Genomic DNA, 12,937 nt, shown 5'->3' with positions numbered 1-12,937 from the left:
ATTCTGTTTCCTCACTCTGTGTGTCTAAGGATTTTGGCTGTGAATTTCAGTCAAAGTGGGACTGAGACTTGGAGAATGTTCAAGGACAGCAATATTAAGTACCATTAAATTAGTGATGCACAATGTATTCTGCCTCTTTCTCTCTTCATTCCTCTCTAAGCTTGAAACTAATTTGTTCAATCCTGTAGGAAGTATTGACTTAATCTCTTCTGAATCTACGTCCCCTCTCCTGCGTGCCAGTTCACAGGGGCAGAATGTCTAGACTCAATCAGATTTAGGAACTAATACAATTACCAGGAGGTTAAAATATTTCCATTGTAATGAGTGATGCCAGGACTACTCTGAAAATGGCTGAGACTTCTATTAAAAAACTAAAAAAATGAAGTACTTTGAGGCTGTTTTCCTGATGCCACTGGTATGGGACAAAGTGTATATCATGTATATTTTGCTCTTAAATTTTGAGTCCTTTCTGTTATGTTTTCCCCCCCAAAAAAACCCTTTTAAAGTAGGTCAGACTACTTGCTACAAGGAGGTCTTTTTTCTTGAGAAGGCTGCCAAGGAGGGAATGAAGCTTCTTCCATAGGATTGAATTCTTTGCTCTTCTGTCTATGACAAGTCTTGGGGGTCTTGAGGCATGCAAGACAGGGTATGGTATTTTACACCTAGACAAAAATGAGCAGAGATGAGTGTGAAACTATCAGAGATGAGTGAGTTTAAGTTCAGAAGGCAAGACAAGAACACACAGTGGTACACTCCCACTGGAACTAGCAAAGCATTATAGGGTTTTGAATTTAGAGTTGGATGTTCTGAAAATACAATTTGTGTGAAGTAGCTGAGGCTGATTGCCTCTCCCAGATCAGTTGTTCTGGTGGATTTGGTTTCCCATTAAATGTTGGATCTCAGAAACTTCTTTTAAATAAAACTCCTTGGAGCCTTAAAAAGTTTAAAACTGTGGGAGACATTTATTCATTGAGTGAATGGAGAATGAAATCTCAGTTTGAACTGCTTTTAATTATTTTTTTGGCTTGGTTTAAGCAATGATTTTTCTCAAAGCTGCTAGGCAGGAGGGGGAGATTTGGGGCATCTTGTGGAAGAACCAGGGTAGAGTGCCTTTGATGGAAAGTGAGGGAAGACAGACGTTGACTGAAATGAGTATGCTGACTTTTTAAAGAGAAGTTCTGCTGTTTAAAATCATAGAATCATAGAATGGTCTGGGTTGGAAGGGACCCCAAGGATCAGAGAGCTCCAACCCCCCTGCCACAGGCAGGGACACCAACCTCCAGGCCTGGAGCTACACAAGGCTGCCCAGGGCCCCATCCAACCTGGCCCTGAACACCTCCAGGGACAGGGAATCCATCACCTCTCTGGGCAGCCCCTTCCAGCCCCTCACCACTCTTTCTATAAAAAACTTCCTCCTAAGATCTAATCTAAACCTTCCCTCCTTTAGCTTTAGTCCATTCCCCCTTGTCCTGCCATTATCTGCTCTTTTAAAAAGTCGAATCCCCTCCTGCCTATAAGCTCCCTTCAGGGACTGGAAGGCTGCAGTGAGGTCCCCCTGCTGCCTTCTCTTCTCCAGGCTGAACAAGCCCAGCTCCCTCAGCCTCTCTTTGTAGGGCAGGTGCTCCAGCCCTCTGATCATCCTTGTGGCTCCTCTGAACCCTCTCCAACAGTTCCACATCCTTCTTGTATTGGGAGCCCCAGCTCTGGACACAGGACTCCAGATGGGGCCTCCCGAGGGCAGAGTAGAGAGGGACAATCCCCTCCCTGTCCCTGCTGCCACTCCTCTCCTGATGGAGCCCAGGATCCCATTGGCCCTACGAGCTGCAATGAAAAATAAAATGCCTCCCCTTGAGCCAGGTTAGGTGCCTGTTTTGCATTCATTTGAATTGCAAACTGCAGGTGCTGCTACGTCGCATGCACCCAAAACCTAAACCATTGACACTTGCTTTATTCTAGTTGTCCCTGAAATATTCCACTGTCTCATGTTCCCTTCCTTGATTTCTTGCCTGCTGCTGAATCCTTTGACCAGTACTGAAGGTTTTCAAGGAGACTCCTTAAATTTCTTTGAGTTTTAAACAAGAAGAGTAGTTAATTTCAGTATTAACACCTTTTTTGGATTTCTAGTCACAACTTACATTCATTTTAAGATCTAGCAGATTCTGACAGATGGGGCTTTCTGTGGAGTTTGTTCTGTGTGTGACACAGTCACCCGAGCACAACATGTAGATTCTGTAGTCCAGCTCTTCTGTTCAGACTGAACCGACTCTTATGAACAGACGGGACTGATGGGCTGAGACCAACGGGATGAAGTTTAACAAGGCCAAGTGTAGAGAGCTGCACATGGGACAGAACAACCCCCTGCAGCGCTACAGGCTGGGGGAGCCTGGCTGGAGAGCTGTCAGGCAGAGAAGGACCTGGGGGTGTTGGGTGACTGCAGGCTGAATAGGAGCCAGCAGTGTGCCCAGGTGGCCAAGAAGGCCAATGGCATCTTGGCTTGTATCAAAACCAGTGTGGCCAGTAGGTCTGGGGAAGTGATTGTGCCCCTGTACTGGGCACTGGTGAGGCCACACCTCGAGTGCTGGGTCCGGTTCTGGGCTCCTCACCATCAGAAGGACATTGAGGTCCTGGAGCGAGTGCAGAGAAGGGCAACCAGGCTGGGGAAGGGGCTGGAGGGCAAATCCTCTGAGGAGCAGCTGGGGGAGCTGGGGATGTTCAGCCTGGAGAAGAGGAGGTTGAGGGGAGACCTTCTCCCCATCTACAACTCCCTGAAGGGAGGTTGCAGAGACGTGGGCGATGGTCTCTTCAGCCAGGGGACAGGAGATGGGACAAGGGGCAATGGCATGAAGCTGTGCCAGGGCAGGGACAGATTGGACATTAGAAACAAATGTTTTCCTGACAGAGTTGTCAGGGCTGGAACGGGCTGCCCAGGGAGGGGGTTGAGTCACCTTCCCTGGATGTGTTCAAAAAAAGGGTAGCTGAGGTACTCAGGGATCTGGTTTAGCTCAGGATGGGAATGGTTGGACTCGATGATCTTCCAAGGTCTTTTCCAACCTTGTGATTCTGTGATTAGCTGTGTGAACTGTCCAAGGGAACCTGCTTTGGCAGTGGGGTTGGACTCAATGATCTCTTGAGGTCCCTTCCATCCCCTACAATTCTGTGATACACCTGAGCAGTTGGGTTTAGGATGAGAGCACCTGACACACAAAAAGTCAGTCACCTTTCCTGTTGACCGAGTAGTCCATGTTACCTCTCTGAAATGCTACTGTACTTTTATTCTTCCTACTTATGAACCCCCCAAAACACAACACAAAACTCGTATTATCTAGCACGTTGTTTTCTATATATTAATGAAAAAGATGGTGACTATATAGACCTTAAAGTAAAAAAATAATAGAAAGTATTTGGATGTTTCAGTTTCTAAACCAGAACACATCTGTTCTGGGGCAGATGGAGGAGCATTGTGAATACTCAGGAGGAATCTGTTTAAATAGAGTGTGATCTTGATGAATTGGGAACATGGACTGCAATCAGTGTAAAATTCAATAAGGCAAATATGAAGCAGGTAATGTAGAAAGGACTAATCAAAAGGCCTGTCAGGAATAGAGGAAAGGAAGCCAGATGAGAGTGCAGTAAGTGTGACGTGAAGGATTTTAATGTGAGAAGTGTTGACTGTTCTGTTGCTGTGAGGTGGTGGGGAAAAAAGTGTGTGTAGGAGAATGGGACATAAAAGTAAGAAGTGTTTAGTGGTTGTGCAGTTGATGAGGATCTTTTGTGAAAGCAGTTACAGAATCACAGAATCACAAGGTTGGAAAAGACCTTTGAAGATCATCGAGTCCAACCATTCCCATCCTGAGCTAAACCAGATCCCTAAGTGCCTCATCTACCCTTTTTCTGAACACATCCAGGGAAGGTGACTCAACCCCCTCCCTGGGCAGCCTGTTCCAGCCCTGACAACTCTGTCAGGAAAACATTTGTTTCTAATGTCCAATCTGTCCCTGCCCTGGCACAGCTTCATGCCATTGCCCCTTGTCCCATCTCCTGTCCCCTGGCTGAAGAGACCATCGCCCACCTCTCTACAACCTCCCTTCAGGTAGTTGTAGGTGGGGAGAAGGTCTCCCCTCAGCCTCCTCTTCTCCAGGCTCAACAGCCCCAGCTCCCTCAGCTGCTCCTCAGAGGATTTGCCCTCCAGCCCCTTCCCCAGCCTGGTTGCCCTTCTCTGCACTCGCTCCAGGACCTCAATGTCCTTCTGATGGTGAGGAGCCCAGAACTGGACACAGTACTCAAGGTGCAGCCTCACCAATGCCCGGTACAGGGGCACAATTACCTCCCTAGTTCTTGACTTCTGCTTTTTTCAGCAGGGGTAGGCAAACTAAAATTTCTGTACTTCTATGTAAAGACATTTGGAGTAACGTTAGCATTGATTGCTCTCAGTGTGGGAAGCAAAGGTTGAGGAACAACTGAATGTCACAGTATCTGAAGGGATGAAGTAGGAAGAACAGGACTGTACTGGCTGGCTGAGAACCAGGAACATGGATTCTTGAACTCTTCAGTTGTTTTTGGTTAAACTAAATGACAAATAAACAAGTTGGACACTTGGTATCCATAGTACAGACATGGCAAATAACAAGGTAAAGTCTCTCTGGGGCTCCATTTCTGTGATGCAAGATTGAAAGGAAATAAAACTTCTTATAGTCATGTAGAAGTGTTCCAATAGTTAATGCCTGACACTTCCAGTTAAAGTATTTGTCAAAATCAATACATTTACCCATTTTATTTTTTTAATAGCTATTCAGCTGAATGAGAATCATAGAATCATAGAATGGTCTGGGTTGGAAGGGACCCCAAGGATCATAGAGCCCCAAACCCCTGCCACAGGCAGGGACACCAACCTCCAGGCCTGGAGCTACACAAGGCTGCCCAGGACCCCATCCAACCTGGCCTTGAACACCTCCAGGGACGGGGCATCCACTCCCTCTCTGGGCAGTCCCTTCCAGCCCCTCACCACTCTCTCTGGAAAAAACTTCCCCCTAATATCAAATCTAAACCTTCCCTCCTTTAGCTTTAGTCCATTCCCCCTTGTCCTGCCATTATCTGCTCTTTGAAAAAGTTAATTTCCCTCCTGTTTCTCTGCTCCCTTCAGGGACTGGAAGGCTGCAATGAGGTCCCCCCACAGCCTTCTCTTCTCCAGGCTGAACCAGCCCAGTTCCCTCAGCCTCTCTTTGCAGGGCAGGTGCTCCAGCCCTCTAATCATCCTTGTGGCTCCTCTGAACCCTCTCCAACAGTTCCACATCTTTCTTGTATTGGGGGCCCAGCTCTGGACACAGGACTCCAGATGGGGCCTCCCGAGGGCAGAGCAGAGAGGGACAATCCCCTCCCTGTCCCTGCTGCCACCCCTCTGCTGATGGAGCCCAGGATCCCATTGGCCTTGCGAGCTGCAAGAGCCACTGCTGGCTCATGGGGAGTTTCTCATCCACCAGAATCCCCAAGTCCTTCTCAGCAGGGCTGCTCTCCAGGAGCTCTTCTCCCAATCTGTATCTATGTCTGACCACATAAGGAAGAAAAATGTTGTGAAGTGAAAATGAATTTTAGAACATTTAAAAACATTTACTAAATCTTAAATGCAGGACTGAAGGAGCAAACGGGTGAAGGTGTGCAAGAGTTACTTCAGATGAATAGCATTTGAGGGAATAAGACCTTCCTGAGAAATGCTCTCAACCAAAATTATATTGCCTCTTTATTGAAGACTTTTTTAAGCATCAGTGTTTAAATGTGGGGCCCTGGTATACAGCCTGTTGTGTTTCATACTTGGCTTGTTTGTGGGGGCAGGGAGGTGGTGAGAATGAAAGGATGAAACTTTCCTTTCTCTGGCAAGTCTCTGATGACACTGTAGGAGGAGTAGCTCTTAAATGTGGCATCCCTGCAAAAAATGAACCCTTCTAACTGCAGATGGAGGAGGTCTGTCCTAGAAAAGAAAATTAAGCTCTGGTTTCTCTTGTGCTGAGTCCAAGGGAATGCCAGTCATCTTTCACAGCACACAGTAGGAACTGCACTCTTAAATGTTACAGGAGGAGGGGGAGAGGAACTACTGAATGTCACATTGTACCTCTGTAGGAAGAGGAAAGCTTTAACAGTGCTGCTTCTCTGATAGGCAAGTAATCAGAAGGATGGCTGAAATAAGAGGCGGGTGCTCTGCATAATGACCTGTCACAGAATGGTCTGGGTTGGAAGGGACCCCAAGGATCATAGAACTCCAACCCCCCTGCCACAGGCAGGGACACCAACCTCCAGGCCTGGAGCTACACAAGGTTGCCCAGGGCCCCATCCAACCTGGCCTTGAACGCTCCCAGGGACGGGGAATCTACTACTTCTCTGGGCAGCCTGTTCCAGCCCCTCACCACTCTTTCTGTAAAAAACTTCCCCCTAATATCTAATCTAACCCTTCCCTCCTTTAGCTTTAGTCCATTCCCCCTTGTCCTGCCATTATCTGCTCTTTGAAAAAGTTGAATCCCCTCCTGCTTATCAGCTCCCTTCAGGGACTGGAAGGCTGCAATGAGGTCCCCCCACAGCCTTCTCTTCTCCAGGCTGAACAAGCCCAGTTCCCTCAGCCTCTCTTTGTAGGGCAGGTGCTCCAGCCCTCTAATCATCCTTGTGGCTCCTCTGAACCCTCTCCAACAGTTATATTGTGGCTGTACTGACTGAAGCTCTTGACCCCTGCCCAGTTCCTCCCTGGCAGGGGAGGTTCTCCCTTGCCTTTAGTTTCAAACTGTGGCATCTTGTCCTGCTGCAGGGTTGGAACAGGAACAGGATGATGTTGTGCACTCCTCAAGCTTACCTTTTATTTCCTTTTCCTTTTTTAACTTTAAGCAGCCTGTCACGACTTCACGTCATCCTGAAAGCCTGAAGTGAGAAGCAGCCCTACAGCTCCAAATTTTCTCCCCCTAAAAACTCTTGGTAGAGTGTGTGGGAAGTTTTTATATGCCAAATCTATGGTAGGTTGTAAGTGTTTCCGTTCTCTGGGAACAAAGACTCACTGAAAAGCTGTACCAACTTTTCCTTAGTTTTTATTCTGTATTATTTTAGATTTCTCTCTGGAAATAAGTCTTTATGCTTCATACAGAAAAAAACCCTCCAAGCAGATTAGAAAAGGTGACAAGTCATTTTCAGCTTGTCAAGTAGAGTTGGAACAGTCTTCCAAGGTGCAGTGAGTATGTGCTGCATTGGGAACAAAGACACTACTACCTGCAGCTCTAATCAAGTCTAGGTAGAAAATGCTGGATAACAGTTAAATGGAAGGCTTCTGCAAAATAAGATTGAGACATTTTGCCTTCTGTAAAGTTTACATAATTGTTTTGTAAATGATGCTTAATCTCAATCAGCCTTGCACCTGGGGAGGAATAACTGCTGGAATCAGGACAGGCTGGGGGATGAGCTGCTGGAGAGGAGCTCTGTGGAGAAGGACCTGGGGGTGCTGGTGGGTGACAGGGTGGCCATGAGCCAGCAGTGTGCCCTGGGGGCTGAGAGAGACAATGGGATCCTGGGGGCATCAGGAGGAGTGTGGGCAGCAGGTCACAGGAGGGGATCCTCCCCCTCTGCTCTGCCCTGCTCAGGCCCCACTGGAGTGTTGTGTCCAGTGCTGGGCTCCCTGGGATCAAACAGCCAGGGATCTCCTGGAGAGAGTCCAAAGAAGGGCTTTGAAGATGCTGAAGGGGCTGGAACATCTCCCCTGTGAGGAAAGACTGAGTGAGCTGGGGCTGTTCAGCCTAGAGAAAAGTAAGACTAAGGGGGGATCTAATTAATGTTTATATATATCTGAAGTATGGGATGCAGGGGAATCAGTCAGCCCCTTTTCAGTGTCTGTGGGGACAGGACAAGGGGCAATGGCTGCAAGTTGGAGCGCAGGGAGTTCCACACCAACATGGGGAAGAACTTTTCCCCAGTGAGGGTGCCAGAGCCCTGGGACAGGCTGCCCAGGGAGGTGGTGGAGTCTCCATCTCTGGAGAGATTCCAGCCCCGTCTGGACGCCTGTCTGTGCAATATGAGCTGGGGAGCTGCTTTGGCAGGGGGGTTGGACCCGATGATCTCTCCAGGTCCCTTCCAACCCCTGTGATTCTGTGACTCTGTGACTCTGTGATTCTGTGATTTAGAAATAGAGATGTAGAGAAGTAGAGATTGATTGTTTAGCAGTGAACATGAAGACACGCATGAGTCTGGATAATCTGCTCCCTGTGTGGGGAGATACAGGCAGAAGTTGAGTGCAGGATATGAAGTTGTCATGGATGATGCTAGTGGACTGGAATGGTAAGGCTTAACACAGCACAGAAGCAACAGCAAGGAGAGAGGAATTTGTGGAAATCAGCACACAGCTACTGAAGAGCCACAAAAAGATTACTCACCCCACTTACACAGGAGCCTGTGTTACATTTAGGTCAGGAAAAGGAGCTGATTTACAATCCCATGAAATTTATGGGAGCCCTGGGAGTAGAAGTGCTATTGGTAGGCATTTCAGGGTGAGAAGCAGCTGTCTTTTGGCAAATTCCAAATACTACATCTCAAAGAAGGAAGGAAGGGACCCTAGAAGATTAATTGCTCCTCCATTTCCAAAAACATAAATAGTAATTTAGTCTTCTGCCATCTCCATAAGCTGTGGTGTATCCAGGTATTTATTTTAGGTCTTTAGCAAGTCTGAAAAACAATGAATTGCAGACATATGTCAAGACTTAATTTGGTGTAGCTGAAGCTAAGTAAGGGCTTTTCAATTAAAAATTTTAGCAGACAAAAGATTTAGTGGCCTAACTTTGTTTTGTCTTGTTAGTGAAACTGCAGTTTGGGTTTTTCTGACCTTTAGGCAACTCTTTTTTTGAAAATCTTCAATCAGCTTTATGTTCTGAGGCTTCATGTTCTCAGACTTTGTCTCTCAGAAGAGTTTTAAGTCTTGTCAATAATAACATTCTGAGTCAACTGGCTAATGTTCACAGGTTTCAAGGATTGTGTGTGACACATCTTGTGATAGAAGAACACACTAAATTAACCTGGGGGTTTTGGTACTGTTCTCATTCATAACATTTCATACCCTGTAAAAAAAACTGTCTTCAGACATCTTACTTCATGCAAACTTGTCACATGGAGGAGAAAGCATCCTCTACTTGCCAGCACTGCAAAAGAGCTGGGCAAACTGCATCCTTCCTGGTTTTCTCCCTTCCTATAGGGAAGATGGTGTGTAGGAAGAGGCAGGAAAGCAAAGGGGGTGTTGGTTTGGGGGTGTTCTTTCCTGATTTCCTGAACAAGGATATGATCAGCTTACATCGAAAAGAGATTATTTTTGTTTTCTTTTATGAACCTGCATCAAATTTGTGTTTCATTCCTCCAGAGATGCCCACAGAAATCTTTGACTCTGGGATTTGCCCATCTGGGAAGGCAGGATTGGAGAGCTGAGGTTGGAGCTCTTGTATGTGCCTCTTTGTGCGTACACCCCCAATCTAGTGCTCAGACCACTTCTCTGGAGAGCAAATTAAGAAGCATTTTCCTGCTTCTTTTTCTGTTGTTTCTTTCATAGAATCATAGAATCATAGAATGGTCTGGGTTGGAAGGGACCCCAAGGATCACAGAGCTCCAACCCCCCTGCCACAGGCAGGGACACCAACCTCCAGGCCTGGAGCTACACAAGGCTGCCCAGGGCCCCATCCAACCTGGCCTTGAACACTTCCAGGGACGGGGCACCCACCACCTCTCTGGGCAGCCTGTTCCAGCCCCTCACCACTCTCTCTGTAAAAAACTTCCCCCTAATATCTAATCTAAACCTTCCCTCCTTTAGCTTTAGTCCATTCCCCCTTGTCCTGCCATTATCTGCTCTTTTAAAAAGCTGATTCCCCTCCTGTTTGTATGTTCCCTTCAGGGACTGGAAGGCTGCAATGAGGTCCCCCCACAGTCTTCTCTTCTCCAGGCTGAACAAGCCCAGCTCCCTCAGCCTCTCTTTGTAGGGCAGGTGCTCCAGCCCTCTGATCATCCTTGTGGCTCCTCTGAACCCTCTCCAACAGTTCCACATCCTTCTTGTATTGGGGGCCCCAGATCTGGACACAGGACTCCAGCTGGGGCCTCCTGAGGGCAGAGTAGAGAGGGACAATCCCCTCCCTGTCCCTGCTGCCACCCCTCTGCTGATGGAGCCCAGGATAACATTGGCCCTACAAGCTGCAAGAGCAGTTGGTGGTGTCTGTGAACAAAACTCGGCGTGGTGTTATCCCTGTTTGGTGTTTTTCAGGTGGATGGACATCCCCATCTTCTCCCTACCCCTTGTTAGTGTGGCTGAGATTTCCCTCTGCTTTGTGAAGTTTGGTTCTGCTGGGAACTAGCACTGAGCAAAAAGCTTACCTGGACTAATCCTTAGCTGTGGCAGCTGGCTTTATAAGGAAACACTTTGCATGTGTGGGACAGCACATGCAGCTGTCTTTGGAGAGGAAAATGTTACTAGGAAGTCTGGGATGGTTCTTCCCTGATCGAGCTCCATCACATATAAATGCAAAATACCTGCCACTCAGTTTCAAATAACTTGTTGACATCTTTTCAGGCTATGGAAAAAGATTGTCACCACCAATGCTATTGAAGTGTGCTGCTCTGACTTTCAGAGGGACTAGGGAAATGTTTGCTATTGCTTATATTCAAGAATGATGAAGGATCCTTAATCCAATGGATGTTTTAGGATGAGGAACGACAGAACTGTTAAAATAAGCAATAAACTGCATAGTCTTCATTTAATAGATATCATGACAGCTCTCTGGTTGCAGTAAGTTAATGGTTTGATGCCAAATTGGAGTTCTAATCTTCTCTGTGGGTAAATTGAATTAATTTAGGCAGTGAGGAATGGATTTGTCACTCACCATTTTGAAAGGGTCTTCTAAGTATAGTGCTCTTGGATAGTATAACGCTCTTGGATGCCCAGGTGGGGTTATATTAACTGACTTCCTGAGATCAAGGGAAGTGCAAGACTTACAATTGGACTGTGTCTTCAGCAGAAGAGAATTGGGGCTGCCTAGTGCTGAGCGTATCTTCACCCGTCTCTTCGAAGAGCAGAGGATGTGCAGTGATGTATTGCAGTGAAACAGCTCAACAGCTGACATGCTAATAAAAACTCCTTGTGCTTTAGGACACAGTCTGTAAGGAGAGAAGAATGTGTGCCACCCACCTTTTTGGGCTGTTTGCTAAAGTGACAGTGTCTTTTACTCCTCAAAGGCATCTGAATAATCAAGTAGTTGAAGTATAAAAGCACTTCTGAGATAGCTGGATAAATTTCTTACATTTCTCTTGAGTGAGTTTCATCTGTGCTCAGAGATCTCCTGCTGTTGGGGTCTGGTTCAAACAATGGAAATCCCTCATGTCTTGGTTTATATTCCTCAGTCTCTCTAAGGCTAACTGAAATGTTGCTGTAGCTCTGTTAGAGCTCCACAGTAGAGAGAATTTCACAGACAGTGTTTGATACACCAACCCTGCAACTTTAGAGAGGTTAAATTTTAATCTCTACATGCTTTTAAAATTCCCTAGAGAAGCTGTATGCAGGAGTACTTGTCAGGTTGTTACAGCGAGTCTGTGGTGGGAAATTGGCTGTTGGTGCATGTTGTAACGCACAGGAGGAATCACAGAGTCAGAATCACAAGGTTGGAAGAGACCTTTGAAGATCATCAAGTCCAACCATTCCCATCCTGAGCTAAACCAGATCCCTGAGTACCTCAGCTACCCTTTTTCTGAACACATCCAGGGAAGGTGACTCAACCCCCTCCCTGGGCAGCCTGTTCCAGGCCCTGACAACTCTGTCAGGAAAACATTTGTTTCTGATGTCCAATCTGTCCCTGCCCTGGCACAGCTTCATGCCATTGCCCCTTGTCCCATCTCCTGTCCCCTGGCTGAAGAGACCATCGCCCACCTCTCTACAACCCCCCTTCAGGTAGTTGTAGGTGGGGAGAAGGTCTCCCCTCAGCCTCCTCTTCCCCAGGCTGAACACCCCCAGCTCCCTCAGCTGCTCCTCAGAGGATTTGCCCTCCAGCCCCTTCCCCAACCTGGTTGCCCTTCTCTGCACTCGCTCCAGGACCTCAATGTCCTTCTGATGCTGAGGAGCCCAGAACTGGACACAGTACTCAAGGTGTGACCTCACCAATGCCCAGTACAGGGGCACAATCCCTTCCCTAGACCTACTGGCCCCATGTTTTTGATACAAGCCAGGATGCCATTGGCCTTCTTGGCCACCTCTAAACTTCTTACAAGCATCCTATAGCTTGGAGATTATTTCACTATAGCATTGAAATTAATGGAATCTCTGCAAAGTTGGTCTGTTTACCTGGCAGGTAAGGTGTTAAGCTAAGGGAACTTGGGAGTTGTTTAGTTGGGGTGCATATTCTTTCCTTTTTCTAACCCACAGAACTGGGGTGACAGGCAGTGTTTCTCCAGAGCTGCTGCTTTCCTTTTCCTCCAAAGGGTTTCCCACACCAGACAGTCTTGGTGATGAGCACCAGTGAAAACCCTGGCTTTCACAGTTCATTAAATAGCTGTGGAGGAGTACAGTTGTAGGACTGATTTCTTTGAGTTTCAGAAAGCCTCAAGAGGAGACCAGGGATTCTGCTCTTGCATTTTCTTTTAAACTTGCTGATGTGTTCAGTTCCAGTCCAGTTTCCCATGGAAATAAAGCGTATGGACAATTTATTCCAGCCCTTGCCTAATATGCTTTGAACATACTGGTCTGCTGCAGTCCTTGAAATCTTGAAAGACGAATAGCAATTCTGAAGCAGTTCCAAAGACTTCATAGAATTTCATGGCTGAGTAAAACAGGCTCAGGTTGATGCTGTTGGTGCTACAAGCGGATCTTTCTCCTTGCAGGAGTGGCAGAGCCAGGACTCTTCTCACTGAGGACGTGTTTGGCAGAAGCCAGCTGGTCACCTAGCACAGAAACACTGGC

General features: G+C 47.1%; 1 protein-coding gene across 2 annotated transcripts in view; it reads left to right on the top strand.

Annotated features, from left to right (window-relative positions):
* DCLK1 (doublecortin like kinase 1) overlaps positions 1–12,937 on the top strand; it is a gene marked incomplete at both ends in the record, with an annotated part of 284,395 nt that overhangs the window by 25,874 nt on the left and 245,584 nt on the right. The gene's annotated exons all lie outside the window — the stretch shown is intronic.

Source organism: Gallinula chloropus (assembly GCF_964237585.1).
Source record: "Gallinula chloropus genome assembly, chromosome: 1".
In the NCBI taxonomy this organism is placed as follows: Eukaryota; Metazoa; Chordata; class Aves; order Gruiformes; family Rallidae; genus Gallinula; species Gallinula chloropus.
This window is presented reverse-complemented; position numbering and strand designations above follow the sequence as displayed.